Source organism: Mobula birostris, chromosome 6 (genome assembly GCF_030028105.1).
Source record: "Mobula birostris isolate sMobBir1 chromosome 6, sMobBir1.hap1, whole genome shotgun sequence".
Classification (NCBI taxonomy): domain Eukaryota; kingdom Metazoa; phylum Chordata; class Chondrichthyes; order Myliobatiformes; family Myliobatidae; genus Mobula; species Mobula birostris.
In genome coordinates, this window is record NC_092375.1 from 10,485,454 (window position 1) to 10,512,007 (window position 26,554).

The window sequence follows — 26,554 nt, forward strand, 5'->3', positions numbered from 1 at the left end:
TAATAACAAAGTCCTAACCTGTGCAGAAATTTTATATTTAAGTTGAGCGACACAAGAAACACAAACAGAACAACACACGTAATATTGGAGGAACAGCAGATCAGACAACATGTATGGAGGATCTCAGAAGGTCAGACAGCATCTATGGGAAAACTCAGAAGGTCAGACAACAACTATGGAGATGAATAAACAGTTGATGTTTTGGGCCAAGACCCTTCATCAGGACTGGAAAAGAAGCTAGAAGAAGCCACAAATAGATAAAATAGCAAAGGGAAACTTTAACAATTATAGTATGAACTTGAAAATAATATTTAGGATGCTACTTATTCCAGCTGCATCATACTGTGTTCTATTCATAGCAAGAAATGGGGAAACATAATGTATTCTTCATCACAGCATGTTCTTTTTCTCAGTGACATTTGTGTTGGATTAGCCTACAGCTGTCAATTTAATAGATGTCCTTATTTCCTGAGATTGTCTTCATCATCTTCTACTGCACTAGGCTCTGTCACTTGCAATAACTGCAAGGCAATTTCATATTGAACACTGGTATTTGAGAATGATTAAGAAATGAAGTGCTCCTGGGGCTTGTGGTACATTCCCAACAGCTAAAATTAAACACTATTCTATCATTATTATCTAATATTGAGCACACTATGAAATAGCACTAGCTGTAATGTTTCTTGAATGCACTGTGACATTAATCATCAAGTGATACTTATGGTATTTATTCCAGATTTTGCCAAGATATACTCTCCTTTTCTTTAATGTGCCATCTAATCTTTAAAGTCTATAATTCATAGAATCTCTCAAACATCCTGTAATTTCTCTACCTTCCTCCTTCCTCTTTTCCATTCTCCATTCTGGCTCCCTCCTTACCCCTTCTCTTCTTCTCACCTGCCCATCACCTTCCCTTGGTTCCCCTCTTCCATCTCTTTCTCCACTATGGTCCTCTCTCCTCTCCTATCAAATGTCTTATTCTTCAGCCTTTTACCTTTTCCACCAATCACCTCCCAGCTTCTCACTTCATTCCCCCTCCCACACCCACCCTCACCTGGTTTCACCTATCACCTGCCAGCTTGTGCTTCTTCCCCTTCCCCCACATTTTGATTCATGCTTCCTCAAAGTTCAAAATAAATTTATTATCAAAGTGTGTGTGTATGTATATATATGTCACGAAATATAAACCTGAGATTCATTGTCTTGCAGACATACTCTATAAATCCATAACAGAATCAATGAAAGACCACTCAAACTTGGGTGCTCAATCACTGTACAAAAGACAACAAACTATGCAAATACAAAAAAATTAAATAAACAAACAAATAAATAAATATTGACAACATGAGGTAAAGGGTCCTTGAAAGTGGGTTAATTGGTTCTGGGAACATTTCAATGATGGGGTGGATGAAGTTGAGTGAAGTTATTCGCCTTTGTTTCAAGACTCTGATGGTTGAGGGTTAGTAACTTTTCCTGAACCAAGTGGTGCTAGTCCTGATGTCCTGTATGTGCTTCCTTTTTCTTTGCATGTGCCTGCATGCGTGCGCACGCGTCTGTGCGTGTGTGGCTACGTGTCGGTGCACGCGTCCGTGATGATGGATTTTTCATGGCTTTTTACCAGGTGCGGAGCAAGAGAGAGACTGTGTGGTGCTCCACTCCCCACACAGACATTTTTGCAATACTTTCCCTTTATTTTGAGAGGTAGGATTGCAATCTCGACACTCAACCCGGCATGGATGGAAAGCGTACTCGGCGGTGGCCTGGACTAGTTTCGAACCCGGGAACCTCCGCCTCCGGGTCCGGCGCCGATGTTGTTGCGCCACCAGCCAGCCCTGTACCTGCTTCCTGATGGCAGCGGTGAGAAGAGAGCATGCCCTTGGTGGTGAAGGTCCCTGATGATGGATGCTGCTTTCCTGCAACAACGCATCATGTAGGTGTCCCCTATGATGGGGATTATCGAAAAGAGACCTTCCTTGAGATAAACATTTATTCTTTTGACCTAATCTTGCCTTTAGAAATATAGAGTCATAAAATATTACAGCACATAAGCAGGCTCTATTAATCTACATAGTTCCATCAACTTGCACTAGGATCATAGCCCTCCATACCCCTGCCATTCATGTACCTATCTAAGTTTCTCTTCTCTGTTGAAATTCAACCCACATCCACCACTTCGCTGACAGTTCGTTCCGCACTCTCAATACCCTCTGAAAGAAGAAGCTTCCCCGTATGTTCCCCTTAAACAGTTCACCTTTCTCAATTAACCCATGATCTTTGCCAGATTTATCTTGGGATTGTACTTAGATGAGTTGTTTTTGCTAAAAAGTACTAAGCCAAGCAGTGAAAATTTTCTCAGTATTTCCTTCCTACGTATAGTGGATTAACGTTGCCTTGTTGAAAATAAAACCCAAACATTATATGCTGACTTAGCTCCATACAATTCCACAGAGATTCATGAAGCATAATCCAGGACAATTATCATGTTTTACACTCAGTGGCCACTATATTAGGTACACTCATACTCCAACTCGATAAGTAAATATCTAATCAGCCAATCATGTGGCAGGATCTTAATGCTTAAAAGCATGCAGACATGGTCAAGAGATTCAGATGTTGTTCAGACCAAACATCAGAGTGAAGAAGAAATGTGATCTAAATGACTTTGACCATGGAATAATTGTTGGTGCCAGATGAGGTGGTTAGATTATCTCAGAAAATGCTGACCTCCTGAGATTTTTATGCACAAGTCTCCAGAGCAGTGATTCCTAACCTGGGGTCCATGACCCCCTCGGTTAATGGTAGGGGTCCAAGGCATAAAAAAAGGCATGGAACCCCTGCAACACACATCAAAGTTGCTGGTGAACGCAACAGGCCAGGCAGCATTTCTAGGAAGATGTACAGTCGACGTTTCGGGCCGAGACCCTTCATCAGCACGAACAGAAAGAAGAGCTAGTAAGAGATTTGAAAGTGGAGGGGGAGGAGCAGATCCAAAATGATAGGAGAAGACAGGAGGGGGAGGGATGGAGCCAAGAGCTGGACAGTTGATGGGCAAAAGGGATATGAGAGGATCATGGGACAAGAGGCCCAAGGAGAAAGAAAAGGGGGAGGGGGGAAACCCAGAGGATGGGCAAAGGGTATAGTCAGAGGGAGAAAAGGGAGAGAGAGAGAGAAAGAATGTGTGTATATAAGTAAATAACGGATGAGGTACAAGGGGGAGGTGGGGCATGAGCGGAAGTTAGGGAAGTCAATGTTCATGCCATCAGGTTGGAGGCTACCCAGACGGTCTATCCACGGCCTCCTCTACTGTAAAGATGAAGTCCACACTCAGGTTGGAGGAACAACACCTTATATTCTGTCTGGGTAGCCTCCAACCTGATGGCATGAACATCGACTTCTCTAACTTCCACTAATGCCCCACCTCCTCCTCGTACCCCATCCGTTATTTATTTTTATATTATATATATATATACACACACACACATACACACATTCTTTCTCTCTCTCTCCTTTTTCTCCCTCTGTCCCTCTCACTATACCCCTTGCCCATCCTCTGGGCTTTCACCCCCCTCCCCCTTTTCCTTCTACCTGGGCCTCCTGTCCCATGATCCTCTCATATCCCTTTTGCCAATCACTTGTCCAGCTCTTGGCTCCATCCCTCCCCCTCCTGTCTTCTCCTATCATTTTGGACCTCCCCCTCCCCCTCTCAAATCTCTTACTAGCTCTTCTTTCAGTTAGTCCTGACGAAGGGTCTTGGCCCGAAACGTCGACTGTACCTCTTCCTAGAGATGCTGCCTGGCCTGCTGTGTTCACCAGCAACTTTGATTGTGTTGCTTGAATTTCCAGCATCTGCAGAATTCCTCATGTTTGCATTTTTAAATGGAACCCCTGCTGTAGTTTACAGAAAATGTGCAAAGAACAAACAAAAACATCCAGTCTGTGGGAGTTCTGTGGGTGAAAATGCTTTGTTAATGAGAAAAGTCAGAAGAGAATGGCCGTTTGGTTCAAGCAGACAGGAAAGTGAAAGTTACAGAAATAAACATACTTCACAACAGTGGCGTGCAGAAGAACATCTCAGAACACTCATGTCAAACCTTGAAGTAGCAGAGAAGACCACAAGCACATACTTGGAAATGTTTTACTCTGTCACGTTCCTCAGTTATTCCACTGAGGTTAATTGGACAGTAAAGAAACTCCCAACAATGGCGATATCTGTTTGAAGGCCAATTTTTCCCTGAATCCTTAAATATTAGCTTTGGAGATTTAATTTAAATAGTTGTGCAGATTTAAGGTTGCAAGTATTTGTTGGTGAGAGTATCCTGGTGGAACCCAAAGCCACCATTTCCCCCACTTTCTATCCACTTTCGCAAAATCTTCCCGTCCCTTCCCCTGAGGCTTTCCCTGTGCCCACTAAAGGAAATATTAGTGACTAGTATGGCATGCAATAGATTCACACTAATTGTAGGACTCCAGGAATCTTTGGAACTTGAGGAGATACAACTTTGCTCCTGGGATGATTTGATTCATGCTATTTCTGCATTCAAACTGATTTCTGCCAGAAAAACATCAGATAGGGAGATAATTCATGATCTTTGTCTGTCTCTGAAATAAAACAAAAAGCAAGCTTCCTTCCAAGGACTCTGTCTACAATTCCCGCTGCCTCAGTAAAGCAGCCAACATAATCAAAGACTCCTCCCTAAACCTTCCCATTGGGCCAAAGATAAAAAAGTCTGAAAACACATACTGTATCATCAGGCTCAAGGACAACTTCTACCCTGCTGTTATAAGATTATTGAACCATTCCCTAGTGCATTAAGATGCTCTCTTGATCTCACAATCTGCCTCACTATATCCATGCACGTCACTTTCTCAGGACCCAGCATATTAACGCAATTACAAAGACCACCATTGGCTATATTTCATTAGAAGTTGAGGAGATTTGGTATGTCACCCAATACCTTAGCAAGTGTCTACAGATATACCATGAAAAGCCTTCTTATTGTTATAGAGGGGCCACTGCACAGGATCGGAAAAAAGCTGCAGGAAGTTGTAAACTCAGCAGGCTACATCATGGGGACTAACCTTCCCAGCATTGAGGGTACCTTCAAAGGGCGATGCCTCAGAAAGGTGGCATCCATCATTGGGAACTGCCCACCACCATAACATGCCCTCTTCTCAGTACTACTATCAGGGAGGAGGTACAAAATCTGGAAGACTCACATTCAACACTTAGTAACAGCTTCTTCCCCTCCACCAACAGATTTTTAAACGGACTAAGAACCCATGAAAACTATCTCACTATTATTCCTATACTTATTTATTTTTTATGTTCTGTATATTTCTTATTATAACTTGTATCTGGTATGGCACTATACTATTGCTACAAACCAACCAGTTTCGTGACGCATATCGTTGACGTTAAGCCGGATTCTGACTCTGAACTGTATCGCTTTATTCTGCACTCTGCTACTGTTATCCCCAATGTTCTGTAGTAATGAGGTGATCAGTATGGATGGTATGCAAAACAAAGATTTTCACTTTACCTAAGCATGCGTATCCTCCAGAAGGACCACAACTTTGTTGTGGCTTGGAGACTTGCGTGCCTCAATGACCCAGAGAGCTATGCTGGCTGGAGTCAGGGCTTTATGCTTTGGCCTTTGGTAGGGTGAATCATGCCAAACAGGTCACAGGGTAGAGGCCAGACTAAGAGTGGTCCACCGGTCCTCCAGGTTCAGGGGTTCAGCTCAGGGCTAACAAACCTGACTGGTCAAAGAAAACTGATATGGAAACAACAATGAGAATCTTTCTACATCTGACTACGACAGTATTACTGAGTCTGCACCTGGGACTTGCATGTCTGACAGTAGTGAAAGCTGAGAGGAAGCTATTGGCATAATGCCTTGAACACCACAATAGATGGAGAACCTTCATTGCTGCCCTGAACACCAGCAGGGTAATGGTCAGTAAGTGTGTGTGTGTGTGTGTGTGTGTGTGTGTGTGTGTGTGTGTGTGTGTGTGAATAATAAACAAATTTGCCAATTTATCTTCCTGTATCTTCCAGACTTTGCTGAGCACTTATTAAATTCAGAGTCTTCATTAATAAAGGTCACCTTACTCTAACACCACTCTAGCTTGGATTCACAAAAATTTGATTTCAAATCATAAAGAAACCAAGATATTCCAAAAGCTCTAATTGATAATATACTGAACATCTTGTCCAGGATAAGCACCAGAGTCTTCCAGTTCTGCTCTCAGATAGTATGCATTATGTCATCCATGATCTCTTAACCCACCTTCCTAACCAAGGGAAATAAATGGATTGTTTTGTCATGGAAACCATTCAGCAACGGAGCTGATCTTGTCCACACGCACAGTATTTGTCTGGAGTAGTCTCATTACTCTTCTGCAAGAACATTCCTTCTATATTAGCTGTTCATGGCAAGATTCAAGATTGAAGTTTATTTGTCATGTCTGCTTTGAAACATATAATGAAGTGCATCATTTGCATTTACAACCTATAGGTATGCCTGGGACAGTCAGCAAGCACTGCCACACATATCGGTGCCAGCATAGCATGCCCACAATGCTTGGCAGAACAATTTAGATCACAACTAACACTAAAACAACTACAGCAAAACATGCTCTGTCCCTTCCTCCCACCCACATACATGGAACCTCACGACATCACAATCGCTCACAAACCTACAATGACTTTAAGGAACCTTTTTTTCAATAACCAAGGTACCAATAAAGACAACAGACAAAAGCAATGTGGTGTACAAAATCGCCTGTGGAGACTGAAACAAGGGCTACATGAACTCTCAACTCATTTATGGGAAGACAAATTGGCAGTAAGGAGACATGATCACCGTCGCTGATCTCAGCATGTGTAGACTGAGAAGGACACCACTTTAACTGGGACACTGTGAAGGCAAACATGAGGCACATTGGAGAAATTTTAGAAATGTGGTTCTCTTCTGATAATTCTGTACACAACATATCAAAATAGACATAATCTATGAACCCTAAATGTGAAAGAACCACAAGCCAATAGAATTCAAAGGTCAACTGAAGGGGAAGCCAATCAGGACTGAGGCAAGCTAACAAGGGCCTATATAAAAGCAAGCCTTCCCAGAAAGAATTACTAACAAGTGTGCAGTGAGGATGTCTCCTTGATTGGTGATAAGATGTCTGCAAGCTAAGTGCAAAGCTTGGTGAACACAGCAACGTCAAGCATACAACGTCCTTTAACTCCAGGATGGGCGCCTTCTTCTGCTTCCAGCAGACTTGAACTTGGGCCTGCAGACATTAGGACATTGTTGTGTAGCAGGACTTAATTCATAATTCATTGTTCATCATGGACTCTGTCCAACTCTTAGCCCAGGGAAAGTTTCTAACTTAATAGCCCAACTGAAAGTGCTGAAAAGTTCTCAAGTGTCAGGCAGAATCTGAGGGAACAGGAATGGCTAATGTCTCGGGCCATGACCTTTCACAAGAACTGCTTAAAGTTGTGAAGGCAAGAGTACAACCAAAGAACCAGGAACAGAGGTGTGAGGTTGGGATAGAAGTGATAAACAATATTAGCACAGTTGCTGCACAAGTGGATAGGTTGTTTAAGAAGGCGTTTGGTGTTTTGACCTTCATTAGTTGGGAGACTGAATTCAAGATCCATAAAGTAATGTTGCAGTTCTATAAGACTCTGGTTAGACCACACTTGGAATATTATGTTTCAGTGCTGGTCACCTTATCATAGGAAGGATGTGGAAGCTTTAGGGCGGGTGCAGAAATTTACCAGGATGCTGTCTGGATTAGGCAGCATGTCTTATGAGGAGGGATTAAACGAGTGGAGGTTTTTCTCTTTGGAGTGAAGAAGGATGCAAATGACTTACAGAGGTCTGCAAGATGATAAGAGGCATAGATCAAGTGGATAGCCAGAGACTTTCCCCGGAGAAGAAATGGTTTATAAGATGGGGCATAATTTTAAGGTGATTGGAGGAAAGTATAGGGTAGATGTCAGAGATAGGTTTTTTACACTGAGAGTGGTGGGTGAGTTGAATGCCCTGCCCGCATGGTGGTAGAGGCAGATACATTAGCAATATTTAAGAAACTCTAAGAGTCCCTCACGGTCACTGGGAGAATGTACAAACATTTTGCTAGCAGCAATGGGAATTGAGCCCGATCACTGGCACTGTAACAGCATTATGTTAACTGTTAACACTATAGTGCATATAATTCCAGTAAATAATAATCAGTTAGTCCAATTCAGCCATATTACAGCTAATCCCTGTGGACATTCCTGTCTATCACTGCACCTCTCCAAGGTCTGCAATGAATGGGGTTCCAACAATTGAACACTGTACTCCTCCTGACGCCTAATGAGTGATTTATAATTGTGTTTAGCCTCCTTGTCGCTGTCAGTTCAGCAATGTCAGCAAGTGTTTGGAAGAATGCTATAGATCAGTCAGGAAGGAGTGAGGCAGCTTCTTTCCCACTCGGCAAATTTGTTATATTGGTCTTGGATGAGTTCCCTTCCCTCAGACTGACAGATTGAGCTCAGCTGCCAACTTGTGAGAAATGGAGGACCACAAATCAATCCCGGTAGACCTCCATGAAGCAACCCCTGCAGTATTGGTGTTGTTTCATTTCAGGAGGATATTTGGAGAGGGATATTCCTTTGCAAGAGGTAAGACTTTTCCCTTTGGATTGAAGAAGGATGGGAGGTGAGTTGATAGAGATGTAGGGGAGTATAAGAGGCATAGACTGAGCGGACAGCCAGCACATTTGATTACAGGGTTGTATCGTAAAGGGTTAATCTTTATGCTTGTCAAATGTCTCACCAGCACTGTGGCCTTGAACATACCAGAACTGTGATTACTATGCAAACATGAGGAAATCTGCAGATGCTGGAAAATCAAGCAACACACATCAAAGTTGCTGGTGAAACGCAGCAGGCCAGGCAGCATCTCTAGGAAGAGGAACAGTCGACGTTTCGGGCCGAGACCCTTCGTCAGGACCAACTGAAAGAAGAGCTAGTAAGAGATTTGAAAGTGGAAGGGAGAGGGGGAGATCCAAAATGATAGGAGAAGACAGGAGGGGGAGGTGGAGCCAAGAGCTGGACAGTTGATTGGCAAAAGGGATATGAGAGGATCATGGGACAAGAGGCCTAGGGAGAAAGAAGGGGGGGGTGAACCCAGAGGATGGGCAAGGGGTATAGTGAGAGGGACAGAGGGAGAAAAAGAATGTGTGTATATAAATAAATAACGGATGGGGTACGACGGGGAGGTGGGACATTAGCGTAAGTTTGAGAAGCCAATGTTCATACCATCAGGTTGACATATCAGAATGGGAATGGGACGTGAAATTAAAATGTGTGGCCACTGGGAAATCCTGCTTTCTCTAGCGGACAGAGCGTAGGTGTTCAGTGGAACGATCGGGTCTCGCCAGTATATAGAAGGCCACACCGGCAGCACTGGATGCAGTATATCACCCCAGCCGACTCACAGGTGAAGTGTCGCCTCACCTGGAAGGACTGTCTGGGGCCCTGAATGGTGGTAAGGGAGGAAGTGTAAGGGCATGTGTAGCACTTGTTCCGCTTACACGGATAAGTGCCAGGAGGGAGATCGGTTGGGCGGGATGGGAGGGGAACAAATGGACAAGGGAGTTGCGTAGGGAGCGATCTCTGCGGAAAGCAGAGGGGGGGGGAGGGAAAGATGTGCTTAGTGGTGGGATCCCATTGGAGGTGGCGGAAGTTACGGAAAATAATATGTTTGACCCGGAGGCTGGTGGGGTGGTAGGTGAGGACAAGGGGAACCCTATTCCTAGTGGGGTGGTGGCAGGATGGAGTGAGAGTAGATGTGTGTGAAATGGGGGAGATGCGTTTAAGAGCAGAGTTGATGGTGGAGGAAAGGAAGACCCTTTCTTTAAAAAGGAGGACATCTCCCTTATCCTGGAATGAAAAGCCTCATCCAGAGAGCAGATGCAGCAGAGACGGAGGAATTGCAAGAAGGGGATGACATTTTTGCAAGAGACAGTGAGAAGAGGAATAGTCCAGATAGCTGTGAGAGTCAGTAGGCTTATAGTAGACATCAGTAGATATGCCGTCTCCAGAAATAGAACCAGAAAGATCTAGAAAGGGGAGGGAGGTGTCGGAAATGGACCAGGTAAACTTGAGGGTAGGGTGAAAGTTGGAGGCAAAGTTAATGAAGTCAACGAGCTCAGCATGCGTGCAGGAAGCAGCGCCAATGCAGTCATCGATGTAACGAAGGAAAAGTGGGGGACAGATACCAGAATAGGTTTGGAACATAGATTGTTCCACAAACCCAACAAAAAGGCAGGCATAGCTAGGACCCATACGGGTGCCCATAGCTACACCTTTAGCTTGGAGGAAGTGGGAGGAGCCAAAGGAGAAATTATTAAGAGTAAGGACTAATTCCGCTAGATGGAGCAGAGTGGTGGTAGAGGGGAACTGGTTAGGTCTGGAATCCAAAAGGAAGCGGAGAGCTTTGAGACCTTCCTGATGGGGGATGGAAGTATATAGGGACTGGACATTCATGGTGAAAATAAAGCGGTATATACACACATCCTTTTTCTCCCTCTGTCCCTTCCTTGCCCATGCTCTGGGTTTTTCCCCCATCCCCCTTTTCCTTCTCCCTGGGCCTCCTGTCCCATGATCCTCTCATATCCCTTTTGCCAATCACCTGTCCAGCTCTTGGCTCCATCCCTCCCCCTCCTGTCTTCTCCTATCATTTTGGATCTCCCCCTCCCCCTCCCACTTTCAAATCTCTTACTAGCTCTTCCTTCAGTTAGTCCTGACGAAGGGTCTCGGCCCAAAACCTCTACTGTAGCTCTTCCTAGAGATGCTGCCTGGCCTGCTGCGTTCACCTGCAACTTTGATGTGTGTTACTTTGATTACTACGATGGGAATACGACCATGAGAATGTGATACTTCTTCAAGAGGACCACAAACATATGGTTTGGAGGCTTGCATGCCTCAATGACCTAGAGAGATATGCTGGCTGGATTCAGGGCTTTATGCTTTGGCTCTTGGTAGGGTCACCCATGCCAAACAGGTCAAAGGGTAGAGGCCAGACAAAGAGTGGTCCACCGATCCTCCAGGTCCGGGGATGCAGCTCAGGGCTAATAACCCTGACTGGTCAAACAAAACTGTTACAGAAACAGCAATGAAGACTCCTTCTACATCTGAGTGTGACAGTATTCCTGAGTCTCCACCCAGGGACTTGCATGAGTGACAGCTAACCGAGAGGAAGCTCCCAACATGATGAAGGAAGCTGTGAATGCCGCTAAAGATGGAGGACCTTTACTGCCAGCGATGTAATGTGCAAAAGAAGAAGAATGCAATATCGTTCTGGGAAAATGAATGTTCGTTGAACGCAGGGGTGGGACTCGTGAAACATAGAAACATAGAAAATAGGTGCAGCAGTAGACCATTCAGCCCTTCGAGCCTGCACAGCCATTTATTATGATCATGGCTGATCATCCAACTGAGAACCCCGCCCCAGCCTTCCCTCCATACCCCCTGACCCCCGTAGCCACAAGGGCCATATCTAACTCCCTCTTAAATATAGCCAATGAACTGGCCTCAACTGTTTCCTGTGGCAGAGAATTCCACAGATTCACCACTCTCTGTGTGAAGAAGTTTTTCCTAATCTCGGTCCTAAAAGGCTTCCCCTCTATCCTCAAACTGTGGCCCCTCGTTCTGGACTTCCCCAACATCGGGAACAATCTTCCTGCATCTAGCCTGTCCAATCCCTTTAGGATTTTATACGTTTCAATCAGATCCCCCCTCAATCTTCTAAATTCCAACGAGTACAAGCCCAGTTCATCCAGTCTTTCTTCATATGAAAGTCCTGCCATCCCAGGAATCAATCTGGTGAACCTTCTTTGTACTCCCTCTATGGCAAGGATGTCTTTCCTCAGATTAGGGGACCAAAACTGCACACAATACTCCAGGTGTGGTCTCACCAAGGCCTTGTACAACTGCAGTAGTACCTCCCCGCTCCTGTACTCGAATCCTCTCGCTATAAATGCCAGCATACCATTCGCCTTTTTCACCGCCTGCTGTACCTGCATGCCCACTTTCAATAACTGGTGTATAATGACACCCAGGTCTCGTTGCACCTCCCCTTTTCCTAATCGGCCACCATACAGATAATAATCTGTTTTCCTATTTTTGCCACCAAAGTGGATAACTTCACATTTATCCACATTAAATTGCATCTGCCATGAATTTGCCCACTCATCCAACCTATCCAAGTCACCCTGCATCCTCTTAGCATCCTCCTCACAGCTAACACTGCCACCCAGCTTCGTGTCATCCGCAAACTTGGAGATGCTGCATTTAATTCCCTCATCCAAGTCATTAATATATATTGTAAACAACTGGGGTCCCAGCACTGAGCCTTGCGGTACCCCACTAGTCACCGCCTGCCATTCTGAAAAGGTCCCGTTTATTCCCACTCTTTGCTTCCTGTCTGCTAACCAATTCTCCACCCACACCAATACCTTACCCCCAATACCGTGTGCTTTAAGTTTGCACACTAATCTCCTGTGTGGGACCTTGTCAAAAGCCTTTTGAAAATCCAAATATACCACATCCACTGGTTCTCCCCTATCCACTCCACTAGTTACATCCTCAAAAAATTCTATGAGATTCGTCAGACATGATTTTCCTTACACAAATCCATGCTGACTTTGTCCGATCATTTCACTGCTTTCCAAATGTGCTGTTATCACATCCTTGATAACTGACTCCAGCAGTTTCCCCACCACCGACGTTAGGCTAACCGGTCTATAATTCCTTGGTTTCTCTCTCCCTCCTTTTTTAAAAAGTGGAGTTACATTAGCCACCCTCCAATCCTCAGGAACTAGTCCAGAATCTAACGAGTTTTGAAAAATTATCACTAATGCATCCACTATTTCTTGGGCTACTTCCTTAAGCACTCTAGGATGCAGACCATCTGGCCCTGGGGATTTATCTGCCTTCAATCCCTTCAATTTACCTAACACCACTTCCCTACTAACATGTATTTCGCTCAGTTCCTCCATCTCACTGGACCCTCTGTCCCCTACTATTTCTGGAAGATTATTTATGTCCTCCTTAGTGAAGACAGAACCAAAGTAATTATTCAATTGGTCCGCCATGTCCTTCCTCCCCATAATCAATTCACCTGTTTTTGTCTGCAGGGGACCTACATTTGTCTTTACCAGTCTTTTCCTTTTTACATATCTATAAAAGTTTTTACAGTCCATTTTTATGTTCCCTGCCAGTTTTCTCTCATAATCGTTTTTCCCCTTCCTAATTAAGCCCTTTGTCCTACTCTGCTGAACTCTGAATTTCTCCCAGTCCTCAGGTGAGCCACTTTCTCTGGCTAATTTGTATGCTTCTTCTTTGGAATTGATACTATCCCTAATTTCTCATGTCAGCCACGGGCGCACTACCTTCCTTGATTTATTCTTTTGCCAAACTGGGATGAACAATTGTTGTAGTTCATCCATGCAACCTTTAAATGCTTGCCATTGCATATCCACCGTCAATCCTTTAAGTGTCATTTGCCAGTCTATCTTAGCTAATTCACGCCTCATACCTTCAAAGTTACCCCTCTTTAAGTTCAGAACCTTTGTTTCTGAATTAACTATGTCACTCTCCATCTTAATGAAGAATTCCACCATATTATGGTCACTCTTACCCAAGGGGCCTCTCACGACAAGATTGCTAATTAACCCCTCCTCATTGCTCAAAACCCAGTCCAGAATAGCCTGCTCTCTAGTTGGTTCCTCGACATGTTGGTTCAAAAAACCATCCCGCATACATTCCAAGAAGTCCTCTTCCTCAGCACCTTTACCAATTTGGTTCACCCAATCTACATGTAGATTGAAGTCACCCATTATAACTACTGTTTCTTTATTGCACACATTTCTAATTTCCTGTTTAATACCATCTCCGACCTCACTACTACTGTTAGGTGGCCTGTACACAACTCCCACCAGCGTCTTCTGCCCCTTAGTGTTACGCAGCTCTACCCATATCGATTCCACATCTTCCCGGCTTATGTCCTTCCTTTCTATTGCGTTAATCTCTTCTTTAACCAGCAACGCCACCCCACCTCCCCTTCCTTCGTGTCTATCCCTCCTGAATATTGAATATCCCTGAACGTTGAGCTCCCATCCCTGGTCACCCTGGAGCCATGTCTCTGTGATCCCAACTATATCATAATCATTAATAACAATCTGCACTTTCAATTCATCCACCTTATTATGAATGCTTCTTGCATTGACACACAAAGCCTTCAGGCGCTCTTTTACAACTCTCTTAGCCCTTATACAATTATGCTGAAAAGTGGCCCTTTTTAATGCTTGCCCTGGATTTGTCGGCCTGCCACTTTTACTTTTCTCCTTAGTACTTTTTGCTTCTACCCTCACTTTACACCCCTCTGTCTCTCTGCACTGGTTCCCATCCCCCTGTTGTGAACTAACCTCCTCACACCTAGCCTCTTTAATTTGATTCCCACCCCCCAACCATTCTAGTTTAAAGTCACTTCAGTAGCCCCCGCTAATCTCCCTGCCAGGATATTGGTCCCCCTAGGATTCAAGTGTAACCCATCCTTTTTGTACAGGCCACGCCTGCGCCAAAAAAGGTCCCAGTGATCCAAAAACTTGAATCCCTGCCCCCTGCTCCAATCCCTCAGCCACGCATTTATCCTCCACCTCATCGCATTCCTACTCTTACTGTCGCGTGGCACAGGTAGTAATCCCGAGATTACTACCTTTGCGGTCCTTTTTCTCAACTCCCTTCCTAGCTCCCTATATTCTCCTTTCAGGACCTCATCCCTTTTCCTACCTATGTCATTGGTACCTATATGTACCACGACCTCTGGCTCCTCACCCTCCCACTTCAGGATATCTTGGACACGATCAGAAATATCCCGGACCCTGGCACTAGGGAGGCAAACTACCATCCGGGTCTCTGGACTGCATCCACAGAATCGCCTATCTGACCCCATTACTATTGAGTCCCCTATCACAACTGCCCTCCTCTTCCTTGCCCTACCCTTCTGAGCTACAGGGCCAGACTCTGTGCCGGAGGCACGGCCACTGTCGCTTTCCCCGGGTAAGCTGTCCCCCCCAACAGTACTCAAACAGGAGTACCTGTTGTTAAGGGGCACAGCCACCGGGGTACTCCCTATTACCTGACCTTTCCCCTTCCCCCTCCTAACCGTGACCCACTTGTCTGCCTCCCGTGGCCGCGGCGTGACCACCTGCCTGCAACTCCTCTCTATCACCTCCTCACCCTCCCTGACCAGACGAAGGTCATCGAGCTGCAGCTCCAGTTCCGTAACGCGGTCTCTTAGGAGCTGCATCTCGATGCACTCGGCGCAGATGTAGACGTCCGGGAGGCTTGGAGACTCCAGGGCCTCCCACATCCGACACCGAGAACAGCAGACTGCCCTCACACTCATACTGAAAAGTGGTTAAAAGTGATGACTGCTTCTGGTTTGGTGGCTTGAGCTGGCGGTATGTATTAGTCCACTTACCCCAGCGTTTCATGCCTTGGAGGGGGTAGGAAAGTAGAGCAGTTGGGGAACTTGGGTAGTTTTGTGGGTTCTCAATAATGAACAGCACCAGAGAGTGAATGGGAGGTGAGCTGCAGCCAGACGGGCCCATGCACTCCTAGATAAGCATTTTAATGTTACTAAGACCATAAAACCATAAGATATAAGAGCAGAATTAGGACATTTGGCCCAACGAGTCTGCTCCGCCATTTCATCACGGCTGATCCAATTCCCTCTCAGCGCTAATCTCATGTCTTCTTCCCATATCCCTTCATGCCCTGGCCAATCAAGAATCTATCAGCCTGTGCCTTAAATATACACAAATACTTGGTGTTCACAGTGGCCTGTGGTAAAGAATTTCACAGGTTCACCACTCTGGCTAAAGAGATTCCTCCTCTTCTCCATTCAGAAAGAACTCCCCTCTATTCTGAGGCTGTGCTCTCTGGTCTCAGACTCCCCCACCGTATGAGTCATCCTCTCCACATGCACTCTATGAAGGCCTTTCACCATTCCATCGGTTTCAATGAGGTCACCCCCTCATTCTTCTGAATTCTAGTGAATACAGGCCCCGAGACATCAAACATTCTTCATATGACATCCAATTATTTAAACATTTTGGTGAAGCTGCTTTGAACCATCGTCAGTTTTAGCACATCCTTTCCAAGATAAGGGGCCCAAACCTGCTCACAATACTCCAAGTGAGGCCTCACCAGTGCTTTATAAAGCCTTAACATTGCATCCTTGCTTTTATATTTCTAGTCACCTTGAAATGAATGCTAACATTGCATTTGCCTTCCTCACCACAGACTCAACCTGCAAATTAACCATTAGGGAATCCTGCACAAGGAGCCCAGTTCCTTCGTGCCTCAGTTTTTTGTATTTTCTCTCCATTTAGAAGATAGTCAACCCTTTTATTTCTTCCACCAAAGTCCATGACCATACATTTCCTGACACTATATTCCATTGTCCATTTCTTTGCCCATTCTGCTAATCTGTCTACATCCTCCTGTAGCTTCTCTACTTCCTCAAATCAACCTGCCCCTCCACCTATCTTCATATCGTCTGCAAACTTCGCAACAAAGCCATCAATTCCATCATCCAAATCATTGAGCTATAACGTAAAAAGAATCAGACCCAACACAGACTCCTGTGGAATATCACTAGTTACCGGCAGCCAGTCAGAAAAGGCTCTCTTTATTCCCACTCCTTGCCTCCTGCCAATCAGCCACTGCTTTATCTATGTTAGAATTGTTCCTGTAATACAATGGGCTTGTAGCTTGTTAAGCAGCCTCATGTGCCGCACATTGTCAAAGGCCTTCTAGAAATTCAAGTACTCAACATCAATCAATTCTCTTTTGTTTATCCTACTTGTTAGTTCTTCAAAGAATTGCAACAGATTTATCAGGCAAGATTTTCCCTTGAGGAAACAATACTGACTATGTCCTATTTTATCATCTGCCTTCAAGTACCCTGATACTTCATCCTTAATAATTGACTCCAGCATCTTCCCAACCATGGAGGTCAGACTAACAGGCCTATAATTTCCTTTCTTCTGCTTCTTTCCTGTTTTAAAGTGTTGAGTGACATTTGTAATTTTCCAGTCTTCCGGAACCATTTCAGAATCTAGTGATCCTTGAAAGATCATTACTAATGTCTCCATGATCTCTTCAGCCACCTCTTTCAGAACTCTGGGGTGTACACCATCTGATCTAGGTGACTTATCTAACTTTGGAGCTTTCAATTTCCCAAGAACCTTTTCTCTCGTTTTGGTAACTTCTCACACTTCATGCTCCTTGACACCTTGAACTTCTACCATACTGCTAGTGTTTTCCACAGTGAAGACTGGTGCAAAATACTTACTCAGTTTGTCTACTATTTTGTTGTCCCCATTACTACCTCTCTAGCATCATTTTCCAGCAGTCTGCTATCCACTCTCACCTCTCTTTTAAACTTTATGTATCTGGAGAAATTTTTGGTATCCTCTTTAATATTATTGACTGGCTTACTTTCATGTTCCATCATTAACTTCTTAATGACTATATTAGTTGCCTTCTTTTGGTTTTTAAAAGCTTCCCAATCCTCTATCTTCCCACTAATTTTTGCTTTATTATATGCCCTCTTTTTGACTTTAATGTTTGTTTTGACTTATATTGTTAGCCACAGTTGTGTCATCTTTCCTTTAGAATACTTCTTCCTCTTTGGGATGTATATATCCTGTGCCTTCCAAATTGTTTCCGAGATTCCAGCATTTGCTGCTCTGCCGTCATCCCTGCCAGTGTTCTTTTCCAATCAACTCTGCCCAGCTCCTCTATCATACCTCTGTAATTCCCTTTACTCCACTGTAACACTGATACACCAGACTTTGGCTTCTCCTTCTCAAATTTCAGGGTGAATTCGATCATATTATGATCACTTTCCCTTAAGGGTTCTTTTACCTTAAGCTCTTTAATCAATTCTGATTCATTCCAGAGCATCCTGTCCAGAACACCAGAACCTCTAATGGGCTCAACCATGAGCTGCTTCGAAAAGCTATCTCATGGGCACTCTAGGAATTCTCCCTCCTGTAATCCAACACCAACCTAATTTTCCCAATCTACCTGAATATTGAAGTCCCCCATGACATTAACTTTTTGGCATGCATTTTTTATCTCCCATTGTAATTTGTAGGCCACATCCTCACTACTGTTTGGGGCTCCGTATACAACTCCCATCAGGGTCTTTTTACCCTTGCAGTTCATTAGCTCTATCCACAATGATTCAACACCTCCTGACCCTATGTCACCTCCTTCTAATGATTTGATTTCATATTTTCCAAGAGAGCAACACCAGCCCCTCTGCCTTCCTGCCTATCCTTTTAATACAATATGTATCCTTGGACATTGAACTCTCAGCTATAATCTTTCAGCCATGATTTGGTGATGTCTACAACATCATATCTGCCAATCTGCAACTGTGCTGCAAGTTCATCTACCTTATTCTGTATACTGCATGCATTCAAATATAACATCTTAAGTCCTGTAATCCCCTTTTTCCATTTTGTCCACTTCTTACTATTCTGTCCTAATGAACAAAGTTTGTAGTTTCAAGTGAAAGTGTTATATTGAATGCACACAGCATGAGAAATAAAATGGACAACCTTCAAATTCAGCTACAGATAGGCAAGTATGATGATGTGGCCATCTCCAAAACTTGGCTAAAGGATTGCTGCCTTTAGGAGCTGAACATCCAAGGATATAAGGTGTACTGGAAAGATAGATTAGTAAGCAGAGGGGGTAGTGGGGCCCTGTGTACAAGAAATATTAAATCATTCGAAAGGGATGACATAGGATCAGAAGGTGTAGAGTCTCTATGGTTTGAGTTAAGAAATGTCAAGGGTAAAAGGACCTTAATGGCAGTTGTATATGGGCCTCCAAACAACAGTCGGGATGTAGGTTACAAACTACAAAGCAGGATATAGAAAAGGCATGTCAGAAGGCCAATGTCATAATAATCGTTGGGGATTTTAACATGAAAGTGGATTGGGAAAATTAGGTCAGTACTGGACCTCAAGAGAGAGAACTTGTAGAATGTTTAAGGGATGGCTTTTTAGAACAGCTTCCTGTTGATCCCACTGGTCGATCAGCTGTGCTCGACTGGGTGTTGTGCAATGATCTGGAGGTGATAAGAGAGCTTAAGGTTAAGGAACCCTTAGGGAACAGTGTTCACAATATTATCGAGTTCTCTTTGAAATTTGAGAAGAAGAAGCTAAATTCCAATGTGTCGGTATTTCAGTGGAAGAAAGGAAATTACAATAGCATGAGAGGGGAATTGGCCAAGGTTGACTGGAAAGAGACACTAGCAGGAGAGACAGCAGAGCAGCAATGGCTGGAGTTTCTGCAAAAAAAATGAGCGAAATGCAATATAGATATATTCCAAATAATTCCAAAGCAAAAGAGAAGTCATACAAGGAAGCCAAAGCTAGTGGGAAGATAGACGATTGGGAATTTTTAAAAACTTTCAGGAGGAAACTAAAAAGGTTATTAGGTAGGAAAAGATGAATTATGAAAGGAAGCTGGCGACTAATATCAAAGAAGATACTAAAAGCTTTTTTAAGTACTGTATATAATTTGTGTGGCCAAGTGGTTAAGGCATTCGACTAGCGACCTGTAGGTTGTGAGTTCGAGCCCCAGCCAAGGCAATGTGTTGTGTTCTTGAGCAAGGACCTTAACCACACAGTGTTCTGCGACGACACTGGTGCCAAGCAATATCGGCCCTTGCCCTTCCCTTGGACAACATCGGTGTCATAGAGGGGGGAGACTTGCAGCATGGGCAACTGCCGGTCTTCCATACAACCTTGCCCAGGCCTGCACCCTGGAGAGTGAAGACTTTCACAAGACTAACGGATGCCTTTATATAAATGGTAAAAGAGAGTTGAGGGATATAGGACCAATTGAAAATAATGCTGGAGATATTGTAATGAGAGATGCAGAGAAGGCAAAGGAACTGAATGCGTATTTTGCATCAGTCTTCGCAGTGGAATACATCTGCAGTATACCAGATATTCAAAGGTGTCAGGGAAGTGAAGTATGTACAGTGAAAATTACAACTGAGAAGGTGCTCGGGAAGCTTAATGGTCTGAGGGTGGATAAATCTCCTGGACCTGATGGAATGCACCTTTGGGTTCTGAAGGAAGTAGCTGGAGAGATTGCGGAGGCATTAACGATGATCTTTCAAGAATTGATAGATTTTGACATCGTGCTGGATGACTGGAAAATTGCAAATGTTACTCTGCTATTTAAGAAGGTGGGAGGCAGCAGAAAGGAAACTATAGACCTGTTAGCCTGACATCAGTAGTTGGGAAGTTGTTGGAATCGATTGTTAGGGATGAGATTATGGAACACCTGGAGGCACATGACAAGATAGACCAAAGCCAGCACGGTTTCCTGAAAGGAAAATCCTGCCTGACTAACCTACTGAAATATTTTGAGGAAATTACAAGCAGTGTAGACAAAGGAGATGCAGTAGATGTGGTGTACTTGGATTTTCAGAAGGCCTTTGACAAGGTGCCACACATGAAGCTGCTGAGCAAGATAAGAGCTCATGGAATTACAAGGAAGTTACTAGCATGGGTGGAGCATTGGCTGGTTGGCAGAAAACAAAGAGTGGCAATAAAGGGATCATATCCTGGCTGGCTGCCGGTTACCAGTGGAGTTCCACAGAGTTGGTGTTGGGACCGCTGCTTTTTACGATGTATGTCAGTGATTTGGACTATAGGATTAATGGATTTGTGGCTAAATTTGCTGATAATACAAAGATTGGTGGAAGATCTAGTAATGTTGAGGAAACAGAGAGTCTGCAGAGAGATTTAGCTAGTTTAGGGGAATGGGCAAAAAAGTGGCAAATGAAATACAATGTTGGAAAGTGTATTGTCATGCACTTTGGTGGAAGAAATAAATGGGCAGACTGTAATTTAGATGAGGAGAGAATTCAAAATGCAGAGATGCAAAGGGACTTGGGAGTCCTGCGCAGGATATCCTAAAGGTTAACCTCCAGGTTGAGTAGGTGCTGAAGAAGGTAAATGCAATATTGGCATTCATTTCTAGATGCATAGAATATAAGAGCAAGGATATGATATTTAGGCTCTATAAGACACTCGTGAGACCACACAGAATATTGTGTGCAGTTTTGGGCTCCTTATTTTAGAAAGGATATACCCACATTGGAGAGGGTTCAGAGAAGATTCACGAGAATGATTCCAGGAATGAAAGGGTTACCATATGAGGAATGTCTGGCAGCTCTTGGGCTGTATTCCCTGGAGTCCAGGAGAATGAGGGGGGATCTCATAAAAACATCCCGAATGTTAAAAGACCTGAACAGATTAGATATGGCAAAGTTATTTCCCATGGTAGGGGATTCTATGACAAGAGGGCACGACTTTAGGATTGAAGGATGTCCATTTAGAAAAGAGATGCAGAGAGATTACTTTAGTCAGAGGGTGGTAAATCTGTGGAATCTGCTGTCAGGAGCATCTGTGGAGGCCAAGTCATTGAGTCATTGGGTGTATTTAAGGCAGAGATCGATAGGTTCTTGATTAGCCAGGCATCAAAGGGTATGGGGAGAAGGCAGGGGAGAGGGGATGACTAGAAGAATTGGATCAGCCCATGATTGAATGATGGAGCAGACTCGATGGGCCGAATGGTGTACTTCTGCTCCTATATCTTATGGTCTTAAGTGCTCTCGATAATTTGTGTCTTTCTCTAAGGTACTACCCTCAACTATACAACTTGATAGTTTGCTCCATGTGTCCGCTCTCACTGTGTAAAGAAATGCTTCCTGATGTTATTCTGAGATCTCCATTTAACCAGTCTCCACCCATGGCTCCGTGTTCTTTATAATGGATCAATTTTGAAGTAGCAGGCGGCATCTACCTTACTTATACGCTTAGTAATTTTGAGCTCTTCTATCATGTCTCCTTTCATTTTACATCTAATTCGGCTAAAAAAGATTTAATTCTTTTAATCTTTCTTCATAACACATACCCTTCAGACCTGGAATGAGTCTGGACACCCTTCTCTGAACTCTCTCCAGTGCCTTTACATCCCTCACACAGTATGGAGACCAAAATTGTACACTATTCCCGGTGTATGGCCTCACAAGAGCATTATACAGCTTGAGGAGAACGTCTCTAGACTTGAATTCCACTGAGCGCATTATACACCCAAACATACTCCCTCCCCTTCTTCCAGTGAAGAGTGCCCTCCTGCTTCAAAACATCCACCATTGTCCCCATACCTAAAAAGACCAAGGTAACATGCTTGAACGACTGGTGTCCTTTTGCAGTCACCTCAATAATAAACAAAAGCTTTGTGAGGCTGCTCAAGGACTACATCTGCAACATGCTACCACCACACTGGACTCTCTGTAACTCACCTGCTGACACAACCAGTCGACAGATGACACAATAGCCACAGCTCTACACACCAACCTTACACACCTAGAGAAGGAGGATGGTTATGTGAGAATGCTGTTCTTGGACTGCAGTTCAGCTTTCAACACCATAATTCCCTCCAGGCTCGACAAGAAGCTCAGAGACCTTGGCCTTTCGCACTGTCTTGTGCAGCTGGATCATAGACTTCTTGTCAGATCCCTAGCAGGTGGTAAGTGTGGACTCCCTCACCGCTGTCCCTCTGAACCTCAACACAGGTGCCCCCCAGGGCTGTGTCCTAAGCCCCCACCTTTACTGTCTGTATACCCATGCCTGTGTCGCCACCCACAGCTCCAATCTGCAAATTAAATTTGCAGATGATACTACATTGATTGGTCTTATCTCAAATAATAACAAGGCAGCCTACAGAGAAGAAGCCATCACCCTGACACAGTGGTGTCAAGAAAGCAACCTCTCCCTCAATGTTGCAAAAACAAAGCAGCTGGTTGTGGTCTACAGGAGGAATGGAGACAGGCTAACCCCTATTAACGTCAATGGATCTGGGATTGAGAGGGTGAACAGCTTTAAGTTCCTCAGTGTACACATCACCAAGAACCTCACTTGATCTGTACATACCGCTGTGTGGTGAAAAAAGCACAACTGTGCCTCTTTCACCTCTGATGGTTGAAGAAATTCAGCATGAGTACCCAAATCCTAAGGAATTTCTACAGGGGCACAATTGAGAGCATCCTGACTGGCTGCATCACTGCCTGGTATGGGAACTGTACTTCCCTCAATTACAGGACCTTGCAGACAACCCAGTGCATCTGTGGATGTGAACTTCCCATTATTCAGGACATTTACAGAGACAGGTGTGTAAAAAGCACCTGAACGATCATTGGGGACCCAAGTCACCCCAACCACCAACTGTTCCAGCTGCTACCATCCGGGAAATGGTACCGCAGCATAAAAGCCAGGACCAACAGACTCCAGGACAGCTTCTTCCACCAGGCCTCCAGACTGATTAATTCATGCTGACACAATTGTATTTCTAAGCTATATTGACTGCTCTGTTGTATATCTTATTGTACATACTATTTATTACAAATTACTATAATCTGCACATTGCGCATTCAGATGGAGACATAACAAATATTTTTACTCATCACATATGTGAAGGATGTAAGAAATAAAGTCAATTCAATTCAACATTCTATTAGCCTTCCTTATCACTTTTGTGTAATGTCTAGATATTGATAGTGATTAGTGTACCAGGACACCCAAATCTTTCTCATACAGTGTACTTTCAAACTCAAGACCCTCCATTGTATATTTATATCTAATATTTCTACTTCCTATATGAAATGGTTTACAGTTACTTACATTAAATTTCATTTACACACATAAAAATTGCTGGAGAACGCAGCCGGCTAGGCAGCATCTATAGGAAGAGGTACAGTTGACGTCCCATTCCCATTCTGATATATCTATCCACGGCCTCCTCTACTGTCAAGAAGAAGCCACACTCAGGTTGGAAGAACAACACCTTATATTCTGTCTGGGTATCCTCCAACCTGATGGCATGAGCGTTGACTTATCTAACTTCCGTTAATGTCCCACTTCCCTCTCATACCCCATCCATTATTTATTTATTTTTCTCCCCTCTCTCCTTTTTTTCCCTCTGTCCCTCTCACTATATTCCTTGCCCATCCTCTGGGCTTACCCCTCCCCCTTCCCCTCCTCCCTAGGCCTCCCGTCCCATGATCCTCTCATATCCCTTTTGCCAATCAACTTTCCAGCTCTTAGCTCCATCCCTCCACCTCCTGTCTTCTCCTATCATTTCAGATCTCCCCTTCCCCCTCCCACTTTCAAATCTCTTACTATCTTTTCTTTCAGTTAGTCCTGACAAAGGGTCTCGGCCCGAAACATCGACTGTACCTCTTCCTATAGATGCTGCCTGACCTGCTGCGTTCAACAGCAATTTTTATGTGTGTTGCTTGAAATTCCAGCATCTGCAGATTTCCTCGTGTTTGCGTTTTTAAATTTCATCTGCCATTTATCTTCCCACATCTGGATTTTGTTCAGTTCTAATTGCTGCCTGAATGTTATTAGCCCATCCCTCTAATTTTGTGTCATTGGCAAACTTTATTTGCTATTTAATCTGCCTCTTTGAGCTGGATCTGAAGCCAATTTAGTGATCAGCAAAGGATAGGGCAGCTGTGGTAGAAGGCAAAAAATGTTTACAGAAATGTTTCATAACCACAAAATAACTGACCACAGTGGACATCCTTTTGAAGTGAGTGGAGGAAAATTTAGGGAAGATGTCAGAAGTAGGTTTTTTTTACACAGAGATTGGTGGGTGTCTGGAAACACACAGCCTGCAAAGCTTATCGAAATTCATACATTAGAGACATTTAAAAGACCCTTTAGAACAGAGATAAGGAGGAATTTTCTTTAGCCAAAAGTAGTAAACCTGTGGAATTCATTGCCACAGATGGCTGTGGAGGCCAAGTCATTGGGTATATTTAAAGTGGAGGTTGATTGGTACTTGTTTAGAAAGGGTGCCAAAGGTTACAGGGAGAAGACAAGAGAATGTGGTTGAGAGGGATAATAAATCAGCCATGACGGAATGGCAGAACAAACTTAATATGCCAAATGGCCTGATTCTGCTCCTGTGCTTTATGGTCTTGTGGTCTTATGAAGAACAAAGGTGTATGTACTGTTTACTGAAGTACTTAGGTCTATGTCCATTCGGATGAAAGCGGAACTACCCAACTGGAAAGGAAAATATGCAACTAGTCAATCTTCTACATCACCGTTCATGTACAATTTGCCATATCTACCCTCAACAGTTGGAGAATAAGTAGAATTAGATGGGTTGGACAATGAGAAGAGAGAGAGAATTCAGTGTGTGTGATGCATTAGACTCTTAGATGGGCATGCTGATGAAAGAAAATAGGACAGTTATGTGCCTGATTGTGGACTTCAGAAAGAGTAAGATGAGAGAACACACAACAGTTCTCACAGAGGGCTCAGAAGTGGAAAGGGTAAACAATTTCAGGCTCCTGGGTGTCAACAACTCTGAGAATCTATCCTGGACCCAACATATTGATGCAGCTACGAAGAAGACATGACAGCAGCTATATTTCGTTAAGTGTTTGAGGAGATTTGGCATGTCACCAAAGACACTCACAAATTTTTACAGATTTACCATGGAAAACCTTGTAATTGATGCCTCATCGTTTGGTATGGGGGGGGGGTGGTGGTGTGGGGCTACTCACAGGATCAAAGTATGTTGCAGAGAGTTCTACAATTAGTCAGATCCACCATAGGCTGAATTCCATTCCCTGACACCTTCAAGGAGCAGTGCCTCTGAAAGCAGGCGGCCATGATTAAGGACTCCCACCACCCAGGATGTGCCTTCTCATTGCTACCATCACGAAGGTGGCACACACTCAATAATTCAGAAACTGCTTCTTCCCCTCCGCCATTTGATTTCTGAATGGACATTGAACACCACTTCTTTTTTATTTCTAACATGGCACTACTTAGTTAATTTAACTATTATATTTGTACTGTAATTCTTGTTTTTTTTCTTTATTGCAGTATATATTGCACTATACTGCTTTCGTGACACATGCTGGTGATATTAAAACTGATTCTGATTCTGTGTCAGAGAGTGGGGGTGGGGGGTTACTTTGATTATGGAGAAGGTTAAAATGTGGGCAGAACATTGTAGGTCAAAGAGCCTGTACTGTGCTGTATTGTCCTGTATTCTATGTCATCCCATAGTCATCGCAGTGTAATGGTTAGCACAATGTTTCACAGTACAGGCGACCCAGGTTCCATCCTCACCATTGTCTGCGAACGTGTGAGTTTCATCCCAATGCTCTGGTTTCCTCTTACAGTCCAAAACCATACCAGCTAGTCAGTTAATTGGACATTGTAAATTGTCCCCTAATAAGGCAAGGATTAAATCAGAGAAATGTCAGGTGGCACGGCGCAAAGTTACAGAAAGGCTTGTTCTGTGCTGTATCTCAATAAATTAAAAAAAACAGCATTTCAGCTTTTCCCCCATATCAAA